The 14,025-nt window shown below is 44.9% G+C and overlaps 1 pseudogene; it reads right to left on the bottom strand.

The window, feature by feature from the left end:
* Positions 1-13,496: 13,496 nt before the first annotated feature.
* On the bottom strand, positions 13,497-13,732 carry LOC148521631 (cytochrome c oxidase subunit 7B, mitochondrial-like; annotated as a pseudogene).
* Positions 13,733-14,025: the final 293 nt, after the last annotated feature.

The raw sequence follows: 14,025 nt of genomic DNA, 5'->3' as shown, positions 1-14,025 counted from the left end.
CACAGCCGACCATGGAAGCTCGCAAAAAGCACCTAAGGCAGAATACTCAGCCCCACATCCATCACTGCACCAGACGTCTGACCGCAAGGAAGTCAGGGGAAGCCGGCAAGGAGGTGAGAGAGGCCGATCCTAGGCTGAACCCTGACAGTACCCCCTCCTTTTAGGGTGGGCACCGAACACCCATAAAGGCTCAACTGGAACTCCTCAGAAAGACACAAAAAATATATTTGAAAAACAGGAAACTCGAAAATCTTGATTGAAGATACAATAAGAACTTGAAAATTTAGAAGAACAAGGTTCCCAATACCAGATGGATTCTGAGACTAATAATTGGAAGAAATAGTCAACTTGGTCCAAGAAAGGTTGGTCACCAGGAGGCCGTCGATTCTTCTTCTTTTTCCGAGACTTTTTCGAACCACTTGAAGAAGAAGACTTAAGTTGCAAAGTGTCTTTCATGGGAACTACCGAAATTGTTTTTTCATCGTACTCAGGATCATAGTCAGAATCTGTATTATAATTCATCATCCTTATGCCTCCTTGAGTCTTATCCTTCTGGACAGGTTGTTTTTGTACTGGATCTTTTTGAGAAGGACTCAAAGAAATGCATCTGAGCTTAATAGCAGAGGGTGGTACCCCAGAACTTGAGACTTTGTTGAGATGAGTATCCTCGAGAGAACTGTAAGGATAAGTTGGACCAAATTCTTTAATGACTGCCGCAGTAAAGGCTACTAAATCTGACAGCATCGGATCCTTTGAATCATAAATAGGCTCAACCCAGTCCCAAGCTTTACCTCGGAAAGATGAAATTATAAATTTTACTACATTAGTAGGCTTGATTTCAGACCATGGAGAGGATTTCATAATAGCGATGAAATGATCCACCAAAGCATAATACTGTGTTATATCTCCATAAAAAAAAATGGACATAGAAACATCAGATGGATCCTGAGGTATACCTTTAAATGTAGTGGTAGCATCATCTTGTGAACCTCTTAACGGATTGGGCACTAAAACATTTGACTTTGACACAACACTAGAAGATTCTTCCTTGAGTAAATAACCGGAGATCTTTCCTTGGGATACAGATTTTGAAATCCCTTTTTGAGATGTAAAACTTGAGACTTTCCCCTGGACTATGAGACTGATACCCCCTGCCGGGGTACATAACTAGAAACCTCCTCTGGAGGTATAATGCTTGAACCCCCATCTTGGGGAGTAACACTTGGAAACCCTTGTTCTTGGGGTACAAGACTTGAGACCCCCTCCTGGGGTAAGACACTTGAACTCTTCTTCGGAAATGTAATACTCGAAATCCCCCCTTGGGGCATGGCACTAGGAATCCCATCCTGGGGTGAGACACTTGAAGTCCCCTCCAGGGGAATAACACCACACACCCCATCTTGGGATGAGGCACTTGAAATCCCCTCCTGGGGTATCACACTGGAAACACCATCCTGGGGTGGAATACTTGAAATCCCTTTCTGGGGAAGAATATTTAAGGCTCCCTCCTGGGGTGTAACACTAGGAACCCCCTCTTGGAGTATAGCATTAGAGGCCCCTCCTTGGGGTACAACACTTGAAACCCTCTCCTGGGGTATAGAGTCAGGAAACCCCTGTTGAGGTACTTGACTTGATGCCCCTTCCTGGGAAACAAGATTTGAAACCTTCTTTTGGGGTGAGAGACTCAAGGCCCCTCCAGGAGTACAGAACTTGACACTCCCTGTTGGAGTATGGGACCTAAAACCCCCTTCTGGGGAAGCTGACTTGGCTTTTCCTTTCGGGGTATGCAATATGAAACCCCCTTTTGGGATGCAAGAACACAGACTTCCTCCTGGGGTGAGTGGCTCAGAACCCCCTTTTGAGGTATGGAACTTGAGACCCTTTCTTGGGGAGTAACACTTGAAATTACGGCCCGCTCATGGGGCATAACACTCGAAACGAAGGCCTCCCCTTGAGGCATGAAACTCGAAACGAAGGCCCTCTCCTGGGGCGTGAAACTCAAAATGATGGTCTCCTCTTTAGGCGTGTAACTCAAAACGAAGGCCCCCTCCTGGGGCATGAAACTCGAAACGAAGACCCCTCCCTGGGGTGTGAAACTTGAAATGAAAGCCCCCTCCTGGGGTACAACACTTGTAACCCCCTTCTGGGGTGAGAGATTTGAAACCCCCTTCTGGGGCATGAAACTTGAAACGAAAGCCCCCTTCTGGGGCGCAGAACTTGAGACCTCCTCTTGGGGTGCAAGACTTGAGACCCCCTCCTGGGGTGCGAGACTTGGGACCCCCTCCTGGGGTGCGAGACTTGGGACCCCCTCCTGGGGTGCGAGACTTGGGACCCCCTGCTGGGGTGCGAGACTTGGGATAAGGAAGTTGAGACACCTCCTGGGGCTACTGACTGGAGTCCCGTATTGGGAAAAACAGAGGGCCTGATTCAGACCCACTCGCGAGCGGCTGTCCGCTCGCAAGTGGGTCGATGTTATGGACTGAGCATGCGCACGACGGAGGGAGCTCCGTCGTGCGCATGCGCCAGACGCGACGAGCGAAGGAAAGTCCTTCGCTCGTTGTGTCCGATCAAAGGGGGCGTGCTGTCAATGGTGATTGACAGCATGCCCCCTTTGGTGGGCGTGCCGGGGGCGTGCCTCCCTGACGGGGGCGTTCCCACGGGAACGCCTCCCATCAGAAGCCGGCCCACTGACATCACTAGTGATGTCAGTGGGAGTGATTTTGGCTCTGATAGAGCCAAAATCACTCCGGAGCTTGCGGTTGAAAACCTCAACCGCAGGCTCCGGCTCGCAAATTCGATGGTCGCGATGGTCTCGACCATCGCGACCATCACAATGCACGCTCGTATAGCCTGTGGGTGGTGACCCACAGCTATACGAGCGTCCAGGAGGACGCTCCATGAAAATGGAGCCCGGCCCTCATTCAGAGCGTGCGCTCTGCTCAGAGCGTACGGCTCTGAATGAGGGCCAGAATCCGGACTGGGACCGATGGAAATGGAATCCGGGCCGTGACCAGTAGAAATGGAATGAGTAGTGTCCCTGACTTTAGAAGGTTGAAATATCCTCCCAATATTTCTTAGACAAGGGTTGAAGCATCTTGTAGCAGGGCCCCAATCAAAAACTTGAACTTTCTTTTGCTCAGTGAACATCACCTCCTTATCTGTAACTGAAGAAACGGGAATCACTGATGGATGATGGGGAGAACTGAAAGTGCAGATATTGGGAGTCACACACTTGTCACCACTTCTCAGTGGGCGCAGAGTACAGTCCTTAAGAAAGTGATTGTCATAACCACAATATAAACAGAGATGCAGTTCCCGGCGTCGCTGACATTCAACCTCAGTAAGTTTAGGGCGCAGGAAACTTTGATGCTTTACTTTAGTTTGTTTGGAAAAGCTGTTAGTCAAGTCAGGAGTAGCACTAGAAAGCTTGGGAATAACTTGAAAAATTTTAGGACGGAGATTTTGTAGTTGTTCTAGAAGCCAGTAGAAACTCTTGAAAGGTTCAGGGTCACGCATATCAGAAAATTGGGGAACCAGAGGACACTTGAGAGGTTCACTAGCTTGCACAGAAAATGTTTCATCTGTAGGTGTAATTGAAACTTCAGAACAAAACTGTGGAGAATTCACTGGCGGAACTTGTGGTGTGTCTGGGGACAAAGCAGCTAGAACTGAATGAATAACCATCATTTGACTAGAGAGTTCTTGCAGCTGCTGTCTGACGGATTGCAAAGCTGTCTCCTGTGCAGTCACACGAAAGAGTAAATCCTGAAACCCTGCATCACCCTGGAACCCGGCGGCTTGCATATTGGGCTGTTCAAACTGTCACAATCCAGTGCAAGAATTCCTCTGTGGAGGACGGTGAGCCGAGGGGTTCGGGTGACTAGGGGAGTGACTAGACTAGGTCTCCTAGTTGCGGCCAAACCCAGGATTGGCTAGACCTGCCCAGAGGCGCGGAGTCTAACCCACTTGGTGGTTTTCTCCAGTGACCCCTCCAATTGGGATTTGGTTTTCAGCTGCACCAAGTGAGCAGGTCGCGGCCCTCTGGACAGGTACCTGGGAATGGCAGAAGACCGGAAACTATAATGAATGCAATATGATGAATGCAATAGCACTGGAGGTGAATGGAATGAATGAACTCTGGAAATGGAACAGAATGCTATAACACAGGCATGGACTGGAAACAGTTAAATATGCAGAAAAACACAGACATATACTGGGGATTGCAAAGGCAAGAGCAGAGTGGACTCAGGGGATATATGGGAATGCTAGAAATGATTGGAGCCGATTACCAGAGACAAGACACTGGGCAAAGAACACAGACATATACTAAAGATTGCACAGACAAGAGCAGAGTGGACTCAGGGAATATATGGGAATGCTGGAAATGATTGGCAGAGACAAGACACTGAGCAAAGAACACAGACATATATTGGGGTACTATAAATGTAGGTGCTGGCTGCACAGACAAGACGCAAAGAGAAGTCAGGCATACACTAGGAGAGTGCTAAATGCAAGTGCAGATTTGCACTGACAAGACACAGGGCAGATTGACACAGACATGTGCTGGGAGTCCAGCTGTGAGCTAATTAATACCAGCAGGTAATCTGACACCTCAGTGACACAAGGAAGCTGCAATACTAGCAGCACATATACAAAGACACACAGACATAGAAAACAAAACAGTCTGGATACTGGGAGAGAACTACTCTCAGACTATGAATAGCTTGGAAGCTAATACTGGAAACTGGAGAACTGTGAACAGGCTGAAGTAACTCTCTGAAAGATTATCACAGAGCAACACTGGTATCACTGGAACCGAGAAGAAGAAGTTGAACAGCCACTTCCTGGAGTTCTGGAGGTGGATTTATACCCAGGGGTAGCAGATTACTGGAGCACAGCATCAGCTGACTGAAATCATGCTACCATAGGTTAGGAGTACTGTCACATGAGAGGAACTGTCATGGCGGCACCCATGATGGGAACTCCGATCCCCAGCACACACAGCCGACAATGGAAGCTCGCAAAAAGCACCTAAGGCAGAATACTCAGCCCCACATCCATCACTGCACCAGACGTCTGACCGCAAGGAAGTCAGGGGAAACCGGCAAGGAGGTGAGAGAGGCCGATCCTAGGCTGAACCCTGACATATTCCATACAATCGTGCGTATCATGTCCGCTGAACTCACCTCCCGCCAGCAACTCGCCTCCTTCCACCCTTTGTACATCATGTTGTACATATGGTAAATACGTTGCTGGATTCAGCGTGCTGCAATGTTTAACAGTGATGTTTGCGGGTGCGACTAGAGCTAGTTCCCATTTGGTAAACCTAGCCGAAGAGACGTGTCTGGTTTGAGCTGAGTTCAACAGAGCAGATACAGCATGGGGACTGTAGACAATCATATCATGACCCAATACTACGTCCTCACTTTTACTCACCAATAAAGCGGCAGCTGCTACACTTCTCAAACAAGTGGGGAGTGATCTTGCCACAGTGTCCAATTGGGCACTGTAGTATGCTACGGGTCTACTGGCATCACCATGTTTTTGTGTAAGGACACCTGCAGCACAACCATCGGCTTCCATAAAATACAAATCAAAAGGTTTTTCATAATCAGGTATTTCCAATGCAGGAGCTTTTGTCAGACTATCCTTAAGATTAAGAAAAGCCTGCTCTGTTTCCTCTGTGTGTATGACACGATCGGGCTTTGATGAAGAGACTAATTCCTGTAAAGGCAAGGCCAAAATAGAAAAACCTGGGATCCACATTCTACAGTATCCACACATTCCCAAGAAGGTACAAATTTGCTGTTGACTCTGCAGCAGTGTCATGTTCTGTATGGCCTGGATTCTATCATTTGTAAGATGTCGTAACCCCTGGGTTAGGCAGTGTCCCAAATATTTTACTCTGGATTGGCACAGCTGTAGTTTGTCCTTAGCCACCTTGTGTCCTGTATGCGAGAGATGAAGCAACAAAAGTTTAGTATCATTCACGAGTCAGCACATAGCAATAAATCGTCCACATATTGAATTAGAACAGATCCATTGGCAGATTGAAAAGATTGTAAACAGTCGTGCAATGCCTGGGAGAAGATACTGGGGCTGTCTATGAAACCTTGGGGTAACCATGTCCATGTATATTGTACACCTCTGTATGTATATGCAAATAGATACTGACAGGGTGGAGAGGCACAGAGAAGAAAGCAGAACAGAGGTCAATGACAGTGAAATGGGTTGCATTTGGTGGGATCTGCATCAGGATGACAGCTGGATTTGGCACTACAGGGAATTGGCTCTCTACTACCTTATTAACACCTCTAAGGTCTTGTACCAGCCTACAACCCCTCCCACCACTCTTCTTCACCGGGAAGATGGGACTGTTGGCTACACTAGCTGTACGAACTAAAATTCCCTGTTGCAGTAATCGCTCAATTATTGTAAAAACCCTAATTCTGCCTCCTGTTTTCGTGGGTACTGGGGAATTTTTGGAGCTTGCCTACCGCTTTTTAAATTTACCATTACAGGGCTTACGTTTGCCATTAATCCAGTGTCCTGTCCATCCTTAGTCCAAAGAGAATCTGGAATTTGGGACAACATTTCATCTACCTGAGATGGATTTTCATTTAAACTTGTAGAGTGATACATTATCCTTTGGGGAGTGTCCAACATATCCCGCACCTTGTGTGCAACTCTCTCTGGGATATCTAAAAATACACCATCAGGGGTGCAATATATAACACATCCCATCTTACATAGCAAGTCTCTACCCAGCAGGTTAGTAGGAGTCGCAGCAGCCAGAAGGAAAGAATGCCTGGTATGCAATGGCCCAATAGTAACCTCTGTGGACTTTGTTAAAGGATAATGTTCCACTTTACCTGTTACACCCATTGTTGGTACTGTCTCGTTGGTCACCTGTAAATTAATGGGAGATTTTATCACTGACCTGGTCACCCCTGTGTCTACAAGAAAAGGATATTCAGTACCAGCTACATCAACCATCATGACCGGTTCTTCCCTAGTACTTCCCGTTAACCTGACTATCTGTAGACTACAGGTATGACCTGAACCCTAGCGTTGGCTACCATTCTCCAATAAAGCATTTACGGCCACAATTGAAGCTGGTGCCTGCTGGACATTTGCTGGTCTCTGTGCATATCCCTCATGGGGATGTCCAGGTCTTCCCTGATTTGGGGTTCCTACTCTTTTTACTGTACAGTTTCTACTTAAGTGTTCTGTTGGATCAGGTGAAGACACGTGTTGTTGTGAGGTTTGGGCAGTGGGTAAAGGTGGTGGATATGGGTAAGGATAGAGAGGGTAAGGGTATTGTGGGGGATATGAGGTTTGTGAGTAGTATGGGACCTGTGGTTGTATAGGGTTTGTGGAATAGAGCTGTGTTTGTTGTTGCATGGGGTTAGTGAGGGCATATAACTGTTCAGGTGTAAGTGTGTGTGCAGATGCGAGTGTGTCTGTTGGCTGTGATGTTACCGTCATTCCCTCCAGAGCTTGTATACTGACAGCCATTAGTTTTTCGCTCTGGGTCTCTCTCTTCTTTGAGATGTTTTTATCGTGTTCTATGGCAGATTCTATGAGGGTATCTATTGTGACTCCCCTCCAGCCAGGTTGTGAGGTCTGAACCCGAGTCTTTAAATTCTCTTTCAGACCGTCCATGAGTACCGTGACTATCATTCCCCTGTGGTGACTGCTATCTTTAATATCTTCTAACCCAGTGTACTGGATGATAGCCTGCAGAGTCCGGTCACAATAATCTTCTGCAGATTCACTCTCCTTTTGCTTAATGGTGAAAATTTTGTTCCAGTTAACTACTACCGGAAAATATATACCCAAATGAGTTACAATGCGGGAAATGTTACTTTGGTCTGTTAAGGGAACGTCACCATCCAATACACAATCCGTGATAAATTTTGTCGCGTCAGTATTGCATGGTAGACAGGCCCTTAACACCACACGCCAATCTTTATTAGTTGGCTCATGAGAACTACCCAAATTTCTCAAAAATCTTTGACATTTGGCTAGTTCCTTTTTGGGATCGGGGAAATCATTTATGATGGAATTTAGTTCTGCTCTTGTCCAGGGACAATGCATTACTACTTCCCTCGTGGGCATTACACCGTTCGCATCTGCATTTCCATTCGGAACGGTTATTGTCCGAATGGGATGCAGACCGGCAGCGCTGCTACCTTTGACCTTGTTACCTGGCTGGGGGTTTAATCTGCTGCTGCTATGTATGGTATTAACAACTTCCTCTATGGGTGCAGAGGGCGTTAGCACTTCCCTTGTTGTTACTGATGGAGATGGTGGCACCACTCGTGATTGTGGTGATGCAGCATCTATCATTTGCACAGCATGGGAAATGGCAGACATTACAATAGGCTCATCATCCACATCATAAACATTTTCTTTATGGTTGCTTAAGAGAGGGTACAAATTGCTTGTTACATTTTTATGGGTATTTTTGGTAACTGTACTTGCACCTCCATCCACATACGGTGGATTTGGTGAGCGTGAACTGCTGACAATACTCTCCACAACGCTACCTTGCTGCACATGAGCGCCCGTATTGCAATTTAGCGCCGCGGATGTATTGTCTGGCAATGCGCTTGCAACACTAGTTTGCGTTGCTTACACATTTTTAAGCCACGCATTCCCTTCATGCTGCCACAACTTTAAACATTCATAATATTTTACCTTTTTGTCTCGGGAGCGCATCAGACTGATGTGGTCCCAGACATTATCTAATACATCTTTATCAAAACTACCAATTCTGGGAAACGGTCTAACACTCTTCATCATCATTTTAAACCATACATCACAATACCTTGTCGCATAAGTACCGTACTTAGTATGCATAATACGATGGGCCGATCCAAATGGCGCTTCCATTAGCAGCACATCATTGTCTAACACCTATGGAAGTTTAAGTCGGCTACTTCCACGCATCTCTCTACAACAAAGACAACATGTACACCTGCTACTGTGTATAGAACGGTAAGCTGCTTACCGAGCGACTAGCACTTAGCCCTTAAAGGTCATACGGTACCTCTAACTGTAGGGAAAAAGTTACCCCTACCAACAAATACTCACTATTACACACTTTTTCCTGCGCAGAAAAATACACGTTAACCCAGATATTGATAACAATTGAAAAATGTAAACCTCAACGGCTTTATTTAAACACATGGCAGCACAACCGGAAGTACGTATATGCTATTGTGCGACCAGTCACATACACAATAATGCGACTACCACACAACCGTATGACAACTTTTTAGCTGCGTATGCAAAAGTGCATCTTTACTGTGCACAAAACTGCGACTCAGCCGCGTGCTCAATACTGTGGCACCCCTTTAAACGTTAGGTTCTATCAACAAAGGAAAACAAACTTTTTCCTCTCTTGTCCCTGGATTCTAGTCAGCTTCCTTGGCTCACACAAAAATGGGTAGCGATCTCTCAGCACCGAGCGGTTCCAGGTAAACCCTACATGTGGGCACTCCACCCTTTGGTGAGAAATCGATAACCGTAAGTGCCAGGTGAGCGGGTAAGTGACTTCATGATGAGCCCCCAACTAAGGATTCTGCCTTTGAACCTCTATATACCCCTGCCTATACCTTCTAATATCCTACCTATAAACCTCTAAGGATGACGCTAATTTGCGTACGCAGTCATACAGTAAATAAAGACTCCAGATCTAGAATCTGTGGCATCAGCAAGAAACCCCTCATCAATCAGCATTCAGCACAAAGACTAGGAACCCAGGGTCAGAGCACACATATTTATACACCCCAGAAATAAACAACACAATAGAGAAGTTTGTTGCTAATACCATTGGTCCTAAAGGAGAGAGCATATGTTACAAGGAATTTAACAGGTTGATTCAAATAGACACAACCCAGCCTCTAACAACTGGGGGTCTCTGGTTTCCTGCCTCATGCAACATCCTAACAGTTGTTCATATAATGTACATTTTGTTGCTTGAAGTCTCTGCGGTCCATAAGTTGAGAATGCATGATGCGATCTCCACACCGATGGTACCGGAATACTGTTGAAAGAGTATGCATCAGTACAATATCAATCACGGCTTACTTATCATGTATAAAACCTTAGTTACCAAATAATCTTTATTTCACAGCATTTATGCTAAATGAACAAACTTAAATCTTATACTTTAAAGCTTATTAAACCTTTTATGTGAATATGTAATGTGTAAGTATGCGGGGTGTAATGTAAAGACGCTAGTAAACTTGGGGCAGATGCATGCGCATGAAGTTAATAAACAGCGTTTTCATACAGGATCTTATGCATTCGCTAATATGCGACTAGTTAACAGCGCAATTGTGCATATTAATGTGTGTATGAGAAATGGTGCACTTAACTCTCACTTAAACTAAGTGAACACCTAGCAGTGTGGAATGCTGAGCCTTATAGTTCCGTGACTTGCTCATGCCCCAGCAGACCCAACCCTTTTCAGGCTCCAAAATACTGGTCTTTGTTCTCCCAGGGCCTGTGTGGATGCAAATTAGCACAGCTACAAGACCCAAACCTCAGATTACACTCTTGGCTTTGAAGGTATTTTATTGTAGGAAGCCTGCTAATGTAAGGTGCTACAAACGACCCTTTTGCTGTATTCGAGCAGGGCCACCTGGAGCGAGAGCAGACGTTATGTCCATGAAGCTTGTCTTCACAAGCTAGTTGTCACGTGACCATTTGCCCTGTTTAGCTAATGCAATCCAATTTTGACATACTGTACAGCCATTTCTGAAATATATCCTTTAGGGGAATTATAATAATATACACACTTTGTCCAGAGCACCCAAACTACGTAAAGTCATGAAATGGGCTTTTGATGAATCGCCGTAACTTATGGTGACGGTCACAGATGCAATCGCATGATGCTAATAGTAATATCGCCACATGTACTAAAGTGTGAGTTTATCTAAAATGGCGCTTAGGCGGCCATTCGCAAAATGGCATCTTGCGGTCTCATTTTAAACTGATCTTGTCTCAGCCAATTATCCAGCATCGACAATAAGGCACTGTGTCATTGGTCCCAAGTTATTCAGTATCGGTTCAAAGAGCATTCTGGACAGTTCTGATGAATGGAGTGTTCACCATGTTAGCCTGAAATGACCCCAATCGAGCATTATTAGGACATGGTGGAGAGGTCCATTCGCACCAAAGATCCTGCAACTACAAATATCAGGGAGCTGTGGGAAACTATCTAGGTGGCATGGGCCAACATCTCTCCAGAGGGCTTCCATCCACTTGTGGAATCGATGCCATGTCGAGTTGCTGCACTTCGCCACATTAGCTGGAGTCTTACATGATATTAGGAGGTACATTTACTAAAGTGAGAGTTTTTAGAAGTGGAGATGTTGCCCATAGCAACCATTCAGATTCTACATAACATTTAACTAGCACCTTCTAGAAGACTATAGCTAGAATCTGATTGGTTGCAATGGACAACATCTTCAATTCTAAAAACTCTCACTTTAGAAAATTTACCCCTAGGCATCTATACATTGAGTTTGACACTTCAGTGTACAAGTGACTGTTAGGTTAAAGATAAAGAATGCAGGAAATTAATAGGATATAATATATTCATATGCAGGTCAGGAAGAATATACAACAAAATAACTAACAGAATATTAATTGTGAATGATACTGTATAAACCTTTATAGGTTGGCAAGGCAACTGAAAATTAAAATACTGTATAAACCTTTATAGGTTGGCAAGGCAACTGAAAATTAAACCAAGTTTAGAATTACTTCTGCATCAAGTTGACCACATGGACATATTTGTCCTCTAGAATTCATTGTGCTCTCAGTGACTGCGAGCTGACTGGCACTACACCCATGATAATCCATTATACTCTTGTTGCTATATATTATTATAGGTAAGTGGTTAATTAGTTGGAACATAATGTTTTATTTTGTTCAAACAAAAGTTGAATCATTCTTTCTGAAAAGCCCCACTATTATCTCATACCCACAAGACATTCTTACATTCTAGATTAAACAGATGGTATTTATGAGATAAGTGGTAATGCTCTCTTTTGAGAGCAGTGATTAGCTACTTGGTATCCTCCAATGCACACCCCTCTTGTCAAAAGTTTGTCTTATGGAGTACTCCTTATATATCATGACCACACAAGCGTGTAGGGCACCAAAAGTATATGTATTAGCGGAGTAGAGTATAGAATTAATACAATGCTGGGGGTCTGGGCACTGGACGCATAACCTGTTAGCAGAGTAGTGTTGCAATGTAATGCATAGCAGAGTGTGCAACAATAGTGGATAATTGTTTATCCCAAATACTGTAGCTTGGTAAACCATGGTGGTGATACACTTGGCCAGAGTATATGTGATGGTTATATGTTGTACAGTAGTTTGGTGCTGGTGGCGGTTACTCCACACATGATATAGATTAATCAGTTCTTAGGTTTATTGAACATGTAAACACCAGATTGCAAAAAACATGGGGATATAACAGGTACAGTTACAATAAAGTATAAGCAGCCTGGAGACCTTTGGGGTATTGCTGGACATTGTAGTGCGCCAGTCGTCTGGGTGTAATGGATGCTGGTGGATAGTAGTGTTAATGCCCCCTAATACAGCAGTGTAATATAGTGTACTTGTGGCAGCCTAGAATACCGATACTGCTAGTAACTGCAGTAGAGTCTCAAGGTACCATCCACTCGGGATGGAGGCCAGGGAGAAAGATGCGTTAGAGCTTGTGCTTGCTGGCTGCTTTTCGACAGGTTCTAGAGACCACCAGATCATCCTGTCTGTTTGCCTATGGATTCAGGCAGTGCCAGAGTGCAACTCATCCAACAAGATTGACAATGGAGTGACAGATCTTTGCATCAGTGCCGTCACCCTAATGGAACATGCTAGAGAGGCTAGGAGTGAGCCCACATGCCCCCCTGCATGTTAGGGTCTGTACTACATTTCTATATTGATTGTGGTTGCTGCGTACTGCTTACCAAAATGATTAAGGATGGGCCAGCCCAGGAGTACTTATCAAAACGTACATTATACAAAGCAAACAAGGCTTGTATTACACTAATAGACCCATTGCTGGTGGGATTTGCAGACCACCAAAAATATATAAAAAATAAAATAGGGTTAAACAGACTTCCGTTTGAACCAGCTGCTTGGTGAGTCAGCTGGTGACTCATTTATATTTCCTTCTGAGTATGCAGTTGTTGGGCAACCACTATCTATCTGTCTGTCTGTTAGAATAGTGGTGGTCTCCAATAGACTTGCAACCATTGCACGACAATGGCCATCAGATTCCTGCTCAAAGCTCTGCAATTCCTTCAGCTGAGCTACTGTTTTATTTTATTTTTTTCGCTTTTTATGTTTTAGATTTATAATAACATGTGAATGATTACGGTGGTTGTAGATCAGTCTTGTACAGTATATACAAAGCATATATTTGTTATAATTACTGGGGAAGGCCGAAAATAGTTTTATGAGTCCTATTTATCTCTCCATTCCTTTGGTGTAACTCTGCCAAATGGAGATAAGTTCCAGCAAATACCTGTCTGCGTTATCACATAACTCTAGACAGAGGCACAGAACACTGTGCCAGATACCAAAATTATATTTCCATACTTGTCACGAAAGTCTGGTCCGGCTTTGTGATGGGCCTTGAGACAGGTCTCTGAAGGCCACGAGAGGCCGCAGAGAATGCGATTCTCGCCAGAGGGAACATCGCTGCTGCCTTCTCGTATTACCCTTGAAACAAAATCAGAAAACTTTTTCACTAACACTGGGCCTGATTCAGCATGGATTGCAATTGCAACCGCGTAAGCAGATCGGATGATTGTTGCATACTGGGCATGCTTATGCACCACAGGTGATCGCACTGCACGTGCACGACAGACAGGAATCCATCACAGGGTGAGTTACAGGCAGTGAGCATTTGGGGGTTGTGGTTGCAGATATGCAGGCATGCCTATCTGTTTGGACGCCGTAGCAGCTTGAGTACTCACTGTGTGCGATGAA

The sequence above is a fragment of the Taudactylus pleione genome, unplaced genomic scaffold (genome assembly GCF_031769625.1).
Source record: "Taudactylus pleione unplaced genomic scaffold, aTauple2 ptg000156l, whole genome shotgun sequence".
Classification (NCBI taxonomy): Eukaryota; Metazoa; Chordata; class Amphibia; order Anura; family Myobatrachidae; genus Taudactylus; species Taudactylus pleione.
The sequence above is the reverse complement of the archived record's forward strand: the minus strand, read 5'-3'. Positions and strand labels throughout refer to the sequence as shown.